Source organism: Malania oleifera, chromosome 10 (assembly GCF_029873635.1).
Source record: "Malania oleifera isolate guangnan ecotype guangnan chromosome 10, ASM2987363v1, whole genome shotgun sequence".
In the NCBI taxonomy this organism is placed as follows: Eukaryota; Viridiplantae; Streptophyta; class Magnoliopsida; order Santalales; family Ximeniaceae; genus Malania; species Malania oleifera.
The window spans coordinates 14,894,717-14,908,656 of record NC_080426.1 but is presented as its reverse complement, the minus strand read 5'-3'; positions in this window follow the sequence as shown (position 1 = coordinate 14,908,656).

Below are 13,940 nucleotides of genomic sequence, written 5' to 3'. Positions count from 1 at the left end.
TAGTATAAGTTTATCTTCTAATAGTAATTTTTTTGTATGCCAAATAAAGTAGTATGACTCCTCGGTCACTTTGATGTTTCTTAATGTTAGGATGAGATTTGCATATAAAACTCTTTAGGAGATGGTGAGTGTTCATCAATCTTGTAAAACTCATTAGCTATTATCAACGTGTTTAGTTTACTTGCCTCCCTTGCTAAACACACAATGTTAATAGAGGGGTTGTTAATGAATTGCGTTGTTTCAATGTTTACTGTTTGCTTACAAATGTAGTATTTGAAAAATATTTTTAAAAAAAGTAGTTTGAAATGTAAAATTATTATTAAGATTTGTTTTCTCCTTCAACAGTCTATTGTAAACATTTATCTCATATCAGTGTGTGTGTGTGAACCTTTTTAAAGTGACTAAAAATTAGTTAGTTCTTAATTGTATTGAGTAAAAGCATGTGAACTAAAATTTGGGCTCAACAAATTGTATAAGGAATGTTTTATGATTTTACTCATTAATTGAAACTTTTCTGTCACGCCCCGAACCAGGTAATGGAACACAGGGGTGAATTAGTAACCTAACTTGTCCCTGTACCATACCAAACATTAATGATACAACATAAAGAATGAGGGTTTGACCCCGTGGAGTTCTCGTACACCCTATACACATCCACATATCTGACAAATAAGCAGCGAAAACTGTTCTTTCTATACATACATTGTACCATACCAGATTCTATACAAAAGGAGTCTACGCTCCATAATACAAAACATAAACTCAGTGTCAGCCAAAACCCAAAATGACAATCCGATAAAGTCCTAGTACTTACACAAGTACTTCTCGCTGTACACCGACTATTACGCTCCCAACACAAAGACACTAGTTCCGGTTACTCGAAAGACCTGAAAAACATGTACGTACGATAGGGGTGAGACACCTCTCAGTAAGGCAGATCCAGGTTATATCAGTGTGTAGTATATGAGTGTTATCATTACATAAAACATACACAGTTCAATACAATTTCAGTATTTTCACAAAACAGTTCCAGTATAGTGCTCATCACACACACACACGTGATCAAGTAACCCGGTGTCATCACACCCATTTGGCCCGAAGCCGACCCGCATTACACGGCGTCCCGGCACATGGCGTAACCCCAGGCTCCCATGGCATCGTACCAGTACAACTAGTGGATCCACACCCTTCGGTGATTAGCTGGTAAGGCTCACGTCCTCGGATATAGAGTCGGACACTCTTGCCAATCATTGGCAGGTGATATTTCACACCCTCAGATATAGAACCAGACACTCTTTCATAACCTGAAACAATTTGGAACCCTGTTCCTATATCTCATTTAAAAAATAACCACAACATATGCATGTTTATATAACCAATCAATCCACTCTCATTTGGTAATCTCAACAATCATGATTTTCAAAATACAGTTTAAATCAAGTCAAGGCACAGTCATCCCCATAACATAATATATATCACAATATATCCACGGTTCTCCAACGAAACCAGAGATGCAACCCAATGCCCCCTTTTTCCCAAAACTATAATATGCAAAACCCATAATTTTACCCGTTAGATTTTTTCAAATGAGTAACCAAGACACACACAGGACCGTGAACCACAGTTCTACCAAGTCCGATTTTGAAAATAAACGATATAAACAAAATCCCCTTACCTTTCCCCAAATATCCAAAACTCGAACTCTACGGCTCCTAAACAACAAACCGAGTTTCCAAAACCTATAAATCACAGTACAAAACATACTCACCATTCCATTCTCTACAAAACTACTATAACGAAATTGAAAACTGAGTCTTACCTTGATTTTGAGTCAAATCCCGAAAATGCTCGAAACGAAGATCTGTTCCACAAATCTCGAAGAGAATCCTTCCTTGATCCTCGTAGTAGCGTCAGATCGTCGATTCTAGCAATGTACGATGAAAAAATTTAGAGAGAGAGAAAGCAAAGTTCGAGTTCTTAGAGAGAGAAAAAAAAATTAGCTAACTTAGCTAAGAAGAAATGGAAAAAGGTATTTATAGCCCTTTGACTCGACCAACCTCGTCGACGAGTCAACGAAGGGAGTTCGTCAACGAAGCAGTGGCCTCGTCGACAAGTCTGAGATTTTTGGATTTCCCGAAACCCCTCGGCTTCTCCTCGTCGACAAACACCTGCATTTCACCGTCAAACAATAGAAGAGACCTCGTCGACGAAGCTGGAATTCATCCACGAAGCTTGCTCAATTACCGTTTTATCCTTATTTTATTTATTTATTCCATATATCATGGTTCAGGTTCTTACATTTTCACTTTTTAAATTTGTCAAAAAAATGCATTTTAAGATTGATGAGGAAGAAAAATATTAATTAGAAACTACGGTGTGCCTTATGACAAGGAGTATATTTCTTGGGAGTTTTTCCCATGTCAATCTACCCTATTGTTAAGTAAATATGGAAACGGAGAAATAGATATGAAATTTAATGGATTGATGAGGAGGAGTTGCAGGTCGCGGAGGAGCCAACTCTTATGCGCTATAATGAAAATACCACGTGTTCATTTATTCCATTAAATACCACGTGCTCATTTATCCCATTAAAATGCAATAACTCATTTCCTTCTCTATCTATACTATGTATCTATAAATGAGAGCATCTGTGTTGTGTGAATACTACAAGCAAGTGAGTGAGCGAGGAGTGTGAGAGTGTTAAAGGTGAGAAAGAGAGAGAGAAAAGTGTGAGAAGAGTTTAGTTGAGTGTGTTACTCATTCTCTTGTTTTTTTCCCAAATTATAGTATATTCGGTGTGCTCCGTGGACGTAGGTCAGATTATACCAAACCACGTAAATCTGGTGTTCTTCTTTTGTATGTTTGTTTTTCTTGTGTGTGTGATTATTGTTCCTAGATCCCTAACAATTGATATCAGTGTCAGATCTGAGTAAAGTCGCCACATCAGAGCAAAATTGTTATATCAGAGCAAAGTCGCTAGATCGAAAGTCCCAGGAGTTATATTTGCTAATTGCGTGTCTAAGAAAAATTATATCTAGGAAAGTGGGACTTAAGTGGTCCATTGTGACCCCCCACTTCCTTGGGAATTTACTTGGTGTAATTTAGCACAATCGTCACTGGGCCCCATTGTCACATCATCCCATAACCCTGTCACACCCCAAACCCGCGGATGGGTCCCAAGTGTGATTTCAGTAACCTAACCTGTCTTTGTATCAATTAAAACATACATGATACTATACTGAATGAGGATTCGACCCCGTGGGGTACACGTAACTCTATAAACAATTACATACATATCCATACTCATCAAATACGCAACGGAAATGTTCTTTCTATACATACATCATACCATACTAGAGTCTATACATATCTAGAAATATACATCCCAAAATACAATACATACTCCGAGTGTCTAAAAAACCCAACACTGACCACTCGGTTACAAAACTCGTACCTACTCAGGTACCAAACGCAGCTAACCGACACCCATGCCTCCGAACGCTAGGATGCTAGTTTCAGCTACCCGAAAGACCTGAAAAACATTTGTATATTCGGGGCGAGACACCTCTCAATAAGGAAGAAAGCAAGTTATATCAATGTCTGGCATACAAGTGTTATTCAACGTAAAACATAACACGATACAATTCAAGTATTTTCACAATTCAGATCCAGTACATACGATACCAAACATACGGATAGTGTCGTCACGCTCAAGCAATCGATACCCTACAATAATCGAAGCCTCATAGCGATATCGTTGCCAGTACGGTGTAACTCACATCCATCGGTGACCAGCTGAAAAGAACAGGCGATCTTTCACACCCTCCGATATAAAGTCAGATACTCTCGCTCACGGTAATTAGCTGAGTCATGGCGTCAGCGTATAGTAATTAGCCGCCCCTAGCTGATTCAATGTACGGTAATTAGCCACCCCTAGCTTATTTACAAAACCTGGAATAATTTTGGAACTCGTGTCCTTATACTCATCAGCGTATGGTAATTAGCTCCCATAACTATTTTATAAAACCGTGGAACATTTTACATACAACATTTCATTCCACACTTATTTGAGTATACAACAAATCATATCGTTTTCAATTCGAGAAATACAGTTTAATACAAATACAGGTACGGTCATCTCAATACTACAGTTTTATACAACTTACAGTTTTTCTAATAGAAATAGAGATGATACTCGAAACCCCCAATTTTCCTAAAAACTGTAACCCAAAAATCTTGCTTTTTCACCCGATAGATTTTCTTAAATAAGTAACCAAAACATATATACAATCGTAAACTACATGCTTACCGATTTCGATTTCCAAAAATAACTGATATAAATAGAATCCCCTTACCTTTTCCCAGAATACCAAAATACGAACTCTACGGCTCTAAAACTACGAACTGAGACACCAAAACCTAAACATCCAAGAACTATACTTCACTACACATATTCAAAAACGAAACTAAAATCGGACACTTACCTCGTTTTTGGGTCAAAACCCAAAAATCCCCAAAATGACTTGCCAATCCACTAAAAACGTAGAGATTATTCCCCTGATCCACGTAGTAACGTCGGATTATTGAATCAAGCGACGAACAACGAAGAATCAAAGAGAGAGAGAGATCCCGCTGGTTCTAGAGAGAGAGAGAGAGAGAGAGAGAAATTGAGGTTTCTTAGCACCTAAGTAAAGAAATAGGATATTTATAGCCCCTTTGACCCGGCCAACCTCGTTGACGAATCATCCTTACATTTCGTCGACTAACCAGCTCCTTCGGTGACGAACCCTATTCTGATATTTTACAACACGTTCAGTATTTCTTCGTCGATGAGACTCTGAATTTCGGCAACAAAGAGTACGGGGGCCTTCATCGATGAGAACAGTGGCGTCGTCAATGAAGCCTACAAAATTTACCTTTTTACCCTTTCATTATTTAGTCAATCTACATATCTCGAGTCGGGTTCTTACCACCTCCCCTCCTTATAAAAATTTCGTCGTCAAAATTTGTAATCTCTCTTTTACTAATTCAACTACATGCCCAAACGCATACCCGACTCTAAAAAGAGCCAGCGGCCACCCACATAGTAGCCCTATCCCAAATACATACATACCCTCCCTTATGGTGGATGAATACCGTGGTTACATACATACACTGTCTTGGGAGCTCACAATACTACCAAACTTTCCCAGAGACTAACCACACAACATTACTACAATAGCAAAATAGTACATACATACATACCCATACCAATCCTGCTTACTAAAACTACTACTCAGAATAACTGTGGATGTTTTCGGCGTATTTCCATCTCTAACTCTCAGGAAGCTTCTTCAACCGCGTGATTCCGCCATAATAACTTCACTGACGGTATCTCCTTGGTACGTAACTTATGAACTTTACGGTCCAATATCTAAACGGGTATCTCCTTATACGCCAAAGCATCCCCAATCTCTAAAGATTCGTAACTAATCACGTGCGACGAATTCGACACATACCTCCTCAACATGGATACATGAAACACATCATGGATCCTCGAGAGCACTGGGGGTAGTGCAATCCTGTAGGCCACCGGACCCACTCATTTTAGTACCTCGAATGGTTCGATATACCTCAGGCTCAGCTTGCCCTTCTTCCCGAATCTCATCACCCCTTTCATCGAAGTGATTCTCAGAAATATCTTACCCCCAACCTCAAATTCAAACTTACGATGGCAAACATTCACGTAACTCTTCTGCCGACTCTGAGCTGATTTAATCCTATCCCTAATCAATCTAACCTTCTCAGAAGTATGTTGTACGAGTTCGGGCCCCAATATCTGCCGTTCACTGACCCCATCCCAATACAAAGGAGACCAACACCTCCAACCATATAATGCCTCGAACGATGTCATCCCGATACTAGCCTGGAAGCTGTTGTTATAGGCAAGCTCCACTAATGGTAGAAACTGGATCCAACTACCACTGAAATCTAATACACAAGCCCGTAACATATGCTTCGAGATCTGTATCGCCCTCTCTAACTATCCATCAATCTAGAGGTGGAACGCTGTATTAAAAGTAAACTTCATCCCTAATGCTTCTTGTAAACTTTTCTAGAATCGAGAAGTGAATCTCAGGTCTCGATCTAAAACAATGGACACCGGTACCCTGTGCATTATGACTATCTTCTGCATGTACAAATCTGCTAACCTACTCAAAGAGTAGCTAGCCTTCATCGGTATAAAGTGAGCAGACTTAGTCAACCTGTCCACGATGACCCAGATGACATTCTGCCCATGTAGTGCTGGTGGTAACCCGGTAACGAAGTCTATGGAGATGTGCTCCCATTTATACTCCAGGATACGTAATGGCTACAATAGCCCTGCCGACCTTTGATGTTCAGCCTTTACCTACTGGCACATCAGGCATTGCTTCACAAATCAAGCAATCTCCCACTTCATTCCACTCCACTAGAAAGACTCGTGCAAATCTCAATACATCTTCATACTACCCGGATGTACCGTATACAAAGAACAATGTGCCTCCTCCAGGATCGTCCTTTTTATCCCCTCATCGTTTAGAACACACAGCCTAGTCCCAAACCTCAGCACACCTCCCTTAGAGATGTTAAAATCTGCAGCCAACCCTTGATGCACTTTCTTTACAACCTCGACTAACTCCACATCATTAGCCTGCGCGGCTTTAATCCTCTCAAATAATGTCGGTTAGATCACCAAGCTAGTAATGAAAGCCTAATGATCACTATCCACCAACTCCACGCCAAGACTCTCCAGATCCTATCTGATATGATGTTGACCTACCACTGCAGATGCAAGCGCGTGCTCTGACTTCTGACTCAACGCATCAGCTACTACATTAGCTTTCCCTAGATGATAGCTAATGGTGCAATCGTAGTTCTTGATCAGTTCAAGCCACCTCTTCTGCCTCATGTTCAACTCCTTCTGTGTGAAAAAGTATCTGAGGCTCTTGCGGTCCGTGAAGATCTCACATTGTTCGTCGTACAAATAGTGTCTCCAGATCTTCAACATATACACTACTGCCGCCAACTCCAGATCATACGTAGGGTAATTCTTATCGTACTCCTTGAGTTGCCTAGAAACATAAGCAATTATCTTCCCCTATTGCATCAACACACATCCTAACCCCTTTAGCGATACGTCATTGTATATCACAAAACCACCGTCCCCAGATGGGATGGTTAAAATCGAAGTAGTGACCAATTGGTGTTTTAACACCTGAAAATTCTGCTCACACTCGTCGATCCAATCAAATCTCACACTCTTCCTCGCAACCATGTCAGAGGGCCAAATAATTTAGAGAATCCCTCAACGAACTGTCGGTAATACCCAGCTAGTCCTAGGAAACTCTGAACATCTTGCACGCTTTTCGGTTTCCCCCAATCAACCACTGCTTCTATCTTTCCAGGATCAACTGAGATGTCATCTGTCGATACAACATGGCCTAAAAACGCGACCTGATTCAGTCATAACTCGTATTTATTCAGCTTAACATATAGTTTCTTCTCCCGTAGAACTTGGAGTACCAACCTCAGATGGTTTTTTTGCTCTTCTGAATTCCTAGAGTATACCAGAATATCGTCGATAAACACTACTACAAACTGATCTAGGTATTCATGGAAAACCCTGTGCATTAGGTCTATAAATACCGCTGGAGCATTAGTTAACCCGAAAGGCATAACCAGAAACTCTTAGTGACCATATCTAGTTCGGAAAGTAGTCTTCACAACATCCTCAGTCCTAACCATCAATCTTCGAAAAAACCTACGTTCCCTATAACTGGTCAAACAGATCATCTATATGAGGTAACGGGTATCGGTTCTTCACTGTTACCTTGTTGATCTCGCGATAATCAATGCACAGGTGGAACAGACCCATTGTACTTACATATACCTATGTTTGACTTAGCATGGTCGGTCAGCCATTACTAGGTCCCACATTCGGGCCGCACAACCTTGTCATGTGGGGGGGTAAGACATGACGATAGCTAACTAACTATCTATCCTGGGTAATAATTTAAGTATGATATGATTATATAAGATGATTTTATCAGTACATAAATTAAGTACGAGGCGCTATGTTATGGTAAACCATGATATATTCAAATATGATACAACTGTTATACAAGTTATGAATTATGTAATGTTTATATGTATATCATGAAAATGCTCATGTTACCACACACTGATATTAATTTGTCTCCCTTTCTGAGATGTGTCTCACCCCAGCATTACAAATATTTCAGAAAATTCAGGTAGGAGGGCTGATAGAGCCCCGTAGCAATAGAAGAGGATTGGACTACCCTATCTGTAGGGTAAGTGGATTGAGCTAAGGTTAAATGGACTTTGGGGTTGAAACCCTAGGAGCACTTTTTGGTCTTTTGTGGATGACTGTATGTATAGGTATATGACAGATTTAATAGAACTCTGGTATGGTTTATAATATCTATGGCATATATATGATTTTATATTTCCCGCTGCTTAGGTATCAGAGTTTTATGACAAATATATCCATGGTACCCATGGGTCTAGGTTGACCATGATTGTGTTAGTTTAGCTGGATATTATGTATGTTATTGGGTAAAAAAAAATAAAATAAATATGGTAAAATAGGCAGGTCGTTACAGGGGGAGATTACACGCCCATATATGTAGCTCCCTTCTACTATGATATCGTTTGTAATATTGCTTGATTAACTCGGGTACAACTACAACTGATACTTATCAGGGCACTCACCTTTCTCAGTAAACCCTCAGGTGGAGAGTTTTACTTCGTCTTATTTATCTATGTTATTAAATTCACGCTCTTTATTTTCACTTTCAATTTCATTTCATCATCTAACACATGAGTGTCCTCGGTAACCAATACATCCGCGTCTGTAACTCATGGCTGCTCTGAGGATATTCTTTCCAAGCCATGCTTCACCCTATGGTCAAGGTTGTGCTGCCCTAAATATATTCTTCACACCATGCTTCCCCCCATGGTCGAGATTGTACGACCTGAAGGCTAAATCTAAACCGCGGTTGGCCTACTCGGTTAGATCAAAATAGGAAATCCATCCATGCGTCTATAGTACGATTGGCTTGCCATAACCCTAGTCTGGACCTAGGGGGCAAAACTACCCTTCTCACTTGCTCAATCGACTGCCCACACCACACTCATCATGAGATCGTGTGGTTGAACTAACACCTCACTAGTAACAGTACCATGCTTAATATCAACAATCGTCCATCAAGGTTCTCATTTCCACATTTCACATTCACATTCCAGTACTCATATTGTAGCATTCACATTACAATATTCACATTTTCATATTCTCATTTCACTATTCACATTGCAGTATTCTCATTACAATTTTCACATTTCTAGTATACACATTTCAGTATTCACATTGCAGAATCCTCATTGCAATTTTCACATTTCCAGTATTCACATTGCAAAATTCTCATTACAATACACACATTTTTGTAACGACCTAATTTTTATGCAATTATATATATATGCATACCATAAAATTATATTACTCTGATACCCTGAATAAAATCTATAACATCATCCCGAATCAAGTGGGGACTGAGAAGCCTGAACATTCATAAAATTTCTTATGCAGTGGTAAACAAAAGGCATACATCCACATTTACAATACCAGAGTTTCAATATTCCCAAAATATACATACAACATGAACATTCCCAAAAATCTTCCATCTAATTTCCTAGGGACCGTTCAAAAATGCATCTTTCCCAAAAATACTCACCTTACAGACAGGAAAGTACTGTAGTTCCCCTACCTCAAAGCCTGATCTGCTTGTCTATCTAGTTCACCTGAAAAGTGATAAATTACTGGGATGAGACAACTCTCAGTAAGACGAAATATGCTATTACCAGTGTGTGGCAAATGAGTTTACATAATTGTAATATCTAAATTAAAAGTACTGTAAACAACTGAGTCTAAGAAAACACACATAAATAATACACAGTATAACTCACACCTATGTTGCTTAACATAAATTGTTTTCTAAATATTCTATTCAAAATACTTCTAATATTTATAGGTATAACTATGGTTTCTGTAAATATGGATATATAATAATAACTGATAAAACTTCCTTGGATGGATAATTGAAAGTAATAAATTAACCCCTTATGACAAGGTTGTGCGGCCTGTAGGCGGAACTTAATACTGGTTGGCCAATCAGGATAAGTCAACTGAACTCCGATAGTTAGATCGGCCACCTCAACCCTAACTGACGAGGAGCCTATCCACAACAAAGGCATGATTGACTGCTGAAAATCCACATACTATCTAAGATATGTGATTGCACTCTGAATTGAAGCAACGGTACTGTGCTCTGAAAACTAATTTGGTCCATCAGGGTCTAATACTATACATACATATATTTATATAACTGATATTTCTATATTACTGATTAACTATGATTCTTACTGAAATAACCATAACGCTGTAGTAAAATGATCTGAATAAACTGATATATCTAAATATTATGGTTCTGTAATCTGCATATCATGGTTTACTAAAACTGAATTTCATATTTATGTACAAGCTGTAAAAATCATAATTTTGGCTGATACTGCATATCATGTTTTCTGTATAAACTATATAATCATGGTATTGAGAAAACTGAATATTTTAACTATGTAAAATTACATAAATTTTGATAACATGAAAGTTGTATAAATTTTGTACTGTACTAAAAAATTTCTCATGCCACACAACTAATTAAATAAAACACATATACTGAAATCTATAAAACTATATAATTTTCTAACTCTGAAAACACTCATAATCATATATCATATTTTACTGGTAAGTATTTCTAAATCAGCTGGCATAGCGTATTTCCCTTACCTTTCTGATTGGGAGCCTTGCCTCCAATTTAACCCTCACGCCCTCAGCATACCAACCTCAAAATCCTGCAATTACATATATACAAAATTTCTAGAAAATCATCACATTCATATTTCATGAATTTGCCTACTCGTAATTTTTTAAACTATAATTTACCTGAAATCCTAGAAAAATATCCACTGGGGTCCTCAACCCATCTCTACAAGATCCCAAAACATCCTAACCCTGAAATCATAACACCCTAATTTTACTCCAAAAAACACCAATATATTCTCATACAACACAAAATTTGGCCTCGGTTAAACTTGGTAATGTTGAAAATACCAAAATAATCTACTTACCCCAAAATTGGGATGGTACCCAAACTTCTCAAATCAACATTCTGCTCCTGTTATGTTGTAGAGAATCTCCCTAAGATCACCGTGGTAGCTTTTGATCGTCGAACCGGGGAGAAATGGAGCCGAAAATCTAGAGAGAAGGTGGAGGGTTCATTTTCTAGAGAGAGAAAGTGAAACGGGACGAATTTCTTTGCCGAAAAGTGATTTTCAGCTATATATAGGTGGTTGGCCACGTGGCTTCGTCGACAAGACACGTGGTCTCATCGACAAGGCGAAGAAGGGAGTTCGTTGATGAACTCACACCTTTGTCGACAAACTTTAGGCCCTAAAGCACCCCTTTTGGTATCTTTTCATTGATGAGACACGTGTCCTTGTCGACGTGCCCAACAAGACTGTTCGTCAACGGGACCCTGCTGCATCCCCCTTTGAAATCTCCTTTTTTATCCCTCTTTTTATTATTTAATTGCGATAAATTTTTCGGGTCTTTATATTTTCCCCTCCTTATAAAAATTCGTCCTCAAAATTTGCTGTCTACATTACACACCACCCTCTGAGGAAAAATTGATTATTTTATTACTTACTCTCACTTGTGGCTGAGGAATACGGTGGTTACATACAGGGTTACGGGAGATTACAAATATATACATAAAAGAAGATTCTCCCAAAACCAAAACACTATTTATCCTAAAATCTAACATACAAATCATACTTTAACTACTTTGCACTGAAATAAATAATACTAGTTTTATTTGAATTATTACTCTTGACTACCACTGATCCCCATCAAACAGTTGTGGGTACTTCTGTCGTATGTCATCTTCTAGCTCCCACTAGGCCTCCTCAACTTTATGATTTCTCCACAAAACTTTTACTAATGGAATTATCTTAGTGCGTAACACTTGTTCTTTTCTATCTAATGTCTGTACTGGCGTCTCCTCATATGCTGGTGTGTCTCTGAGCTCTATCTCCTCGTAGCTGATTATGTGGAAGGGATCTGGGATGTATTTCCTCAACATGGAAACATGAAATATGTCGTATATCTTGGATAGAACTGGTGGTAAGGCTAGCTTGTAGGCAATTGGACCCACTCTCTCAAGTATCTCGAATGGGCCAATAAACCTAGGGCTTAACTTACCTTTCCTTTCAAATCTTATAGCTCCTCTTAGTGGTACCACTTTCAAAAATACCTGATCTTCTACTTCAAACTCCAATTTTCGGCGGCGAACATCTATGTAGATTTTCTGCCAACTCTGAACTGCATTGATTCCATTTTTAATAAGTCAAACTTTATCGTACACCTGTTGTACCAACTCCGGCCCCAAAACTCGCCTCTCTCCTATTTCATCTCAGTATAGTGGAGAACGACACCTCCTACCATATAACGCTTCGTAAGGTATCATACCGATGTTGGCCTGATAGCTGTTATTATATGTGAACTCAACCAGCGGCATATACTGGGTCCAGCTACCCTCGAAATTTAGCACGCATGCTTGCAACATATCCTTAAGTATCTGGATCATCCTCTCTGTCTGCCCATCAGTCTGAGGATGAAATGTCGTGCTGAAGGATAATTGAGATCCCAAGGCCTCCTACAAGCTCCTCCAAAACCGTGATGTAAAGCGTGGGTCACGATTTGAAACTATGGATACTGGCACTCCATAAAGTCGAACTATCTCCTGAATGTATATTTCTGTCAGTTTGTTCACAGGATAGCTAATTTTGATAGGTAGGAAGTGGACAGTCTTCATCAGTCGGTCCACTATCACCCAAATGACATTCTGACCATGAAGCGCTGGCGGTAATCTTATAATAAAGTCCATAGATATATAGTCCCACTGCCACTCGGGGATGTGGAGTGGCTGCAACTGTCCTACCGGCCTTTGGTGCTCAACCTTCACCCGTTGGCACATCAAACACTGCTCCACAAATTTAGCTATCTCCCTTTTCACACCACTCCACCAAAATAATTCTCGTAGATCCCGATACATTTTCGTGCTACCTAGATGCACAGTGTAAAGGGATCTATAAGCCTCCTCTAAGACTGTCCTCCTGATCTTGGCGTTTGCAGGAATGCACAACCTGGTACGGAACCTCAGAACCTTGTCATATGAAATACTGAATTCTTCCCCCTGTCCATCTTGTACTTTCCCTATCAGCTTTACTAACTCTATATCATTCCTTTAAGCGGATTTAATCCTCTCCTGCAGAGTAGGCTGCAACACCAGATTAACAATAAATATTTGGTGATCACCCTCTACTATCTCTACCCTGAGTCTCTTTAGGATCCATCTGGATCAGATGTTGAATCTTCACTGTCGACAACTCTGCCCCCACTGATTTCCAGCTCAATGCATCAGCCACTACATTTGCCTTCCATGGGTGGTAGCTGATAGTGCAGTCATAATATTTAATGAGCTCTAGCCACCTCCTCTGCCTCATATTCAACTCTTTATGGGTGAAGAAATATTTCAAACTTTTGTGGTCTGTGAAGATTTCACATTTTCCTCTATACAGATAATGCCTCCGGATCTGAGAGCATACACCACCGCAACTAATTCTAAATCATACACAGGATAGTTCTTCTCATATTCTTTAAGTTGTCTGAATGCATAAGCAATAACTCTCTCATCCTACATCAACACGCACCCAAGTCCCCTCTAGGACGCGTCACTGTATATGACAAATCTATCATCTCCTAATGGAATAGCTAACACCGG